Source organism: Apis dorsata, unplaced genomic scaffold (genome assembly GCF_000469605.1).
Source record: "Apis dorsata unplaced genomic scaffold, Apis dorsata 1.3 scaffold_233, whole genome shotgun sequence".
In the NCBI taxonomy this organism is placed as follows: domain Eukaryota; kingdom Metazoa; phylum Arthropoda; class Insecta; order Hymenoptera; family Apidae; genus Apis; species Apis dorsata.
This window is the reverse complement of record NW_006263515.1, coordinates 25,948-28,032: the sequence shown is the minus strand read 5'-3', so window position 1 is coordinate 28,032 and position 2,085 is coordinate 25,948.

Here is a 2,085-nt window from a genome sequence, read left to right as displayed (position 1 = left end):
TTTTTTTTTTTTCACATTTGATTTAAAACCTTTATTTGTAGAAATTCATTAATAATTATCACATTGATTTATCTTGGCAAACAAAATATTAACTGGAATCATATTCTAAGAGATATGTAAATATAATTAATGAGAAATTGGTTGGGTTTAAAAAAAACATCAATTTCTTCATTCAAAGAGAATGAGATAAATAGGTTGGAGGTAATTCTTCTTTTTGTATCTTGAATCATTAGTACAAACTTTACTTCAAACAACATTTACCTTGAAACATGTCGTACAAGATGAAAGTTCTGATAAGTTTTGATAAAGTTTTGATAAGTAGTTTATCTTTGATTAAGATACTTCTTCTTGCATCATAAAGATACATATTTCTCATCTGCAAAACATATTCTAATTATAGCTTATAAAATAGATTATGAATACCTAAACCAATTTATATTTATTATTTAACATCCACTTGGGAAATTTTCATTCTTGATTCTGTTTACGATAGTTGAATTCCATACATTGAATGGCGTATTAGCTTCTATGAGCAAACACGCTTGAATGTTATCCATTTCGACACCTTTTATATTTACCTATTTGTCATGCTTATTATGTAAAGTACATGGTATCTATTTTTATTTCTCGTCAATATTCAGTGATTCAATCTATCATTGATGATTATGCAAAGTATTTTAAAATCGCATAATAAAATATAATTTAAGTTGTATCATAATAACGTGTAAATGAAAAACTTTATGTATTTTCAACTTCTAACATGATTTTATTAATCAAATAATATAATTTCAAAGTTAGAAATATTTTTTTCTTATAAAAAATTTCCAATTATTTAATAACATTATATAACACTATTATAAGATATTTATATCTTTATAAATAAATAAATCTTTAAATTTAACATTGAAATATTTTTATATATAAAAAAAGTAAAATTCTTTTTCAAAATTCGTTGAAAAGTTATTTTTTTTTTTTTTTTCAAAAGAATTTTCTTTCAAAGTTTAAGTTTCCCATGTAATTAACGATAAAAAACAAACACGTTTGAGTATTTCTCATTAATAGTCTGCACTTTGTAAAAATATATATCGTATACACTTCATTATTCAACTAGACGAGCAGCTTAATAATCTTCTTGCAAGAATCATACGTTTAACTATTAACTACAAGTGTTTCGATCCCAATCATATTTCACTGTCGAGATTATAAATTAATACTTAACTCTTTGCTATGATCACGTCACACGGAAAGATCAAGATGAAATATTATAACTAATTCCCATTTAACGATTCATAGAACTATTTTGAATTAAAATTTCATTTACATTTGTAGAATCCATTCTATGTTACGATGATATATCTTCAATTTTATTTTATAACTCACAGAGGTTAATTGCAATTTATACGTTATATCTTTAAATTAATATATATAAAATAATACATGTGCGATTAAATGAAACAATTTATTAAAAAATTTATCAAAAATCACGATAATTAATCTTGAAATTTCTTAGATCGTCTCTTTAATTGTTAAAATATTTGACGCCATATTGATTGTTAGATCACTATTTTATATTAAATCACTAAGAATAATCTAAAACAACATCTTTCCAACATCTTGCCAAAAAAATATTTAACGCCGTACCATAAGGATATCGATATCGAACAATTTTATCAAATACTTTTCAATATCAGAACTCCAAAGACAAAAATTACAGATATATATCAAATGACTATACTCTGATTAATCTGACGATTGAATAAGAAAATAACATAAAACGAATACACGCACAGTTTTCTCAACGCGCTTTCTCTTTCTCTCTATCTCTGTCCGCAATCCTCTTCCTCCTATTCTTCTCTCTCTCTCTCTCTCTCTCTCTCTCTTCTGCCTCTTTGTAATAAAATTCACCACCGACGATTTTTCTCCTCTTGCTGCTCCTCTTTCCTTATACCCTCCCCCCCTTCTGTCTCTCTTTCTCCGCCTGTGGCACAAACCGACGAGTACCGAGAGACACTCCTTGTCGAGGGCTCTCGCCGGAAGAAAGCGGTAACGACGTAACACTGTTGGAAACGTAACAGGGAGAGCCAG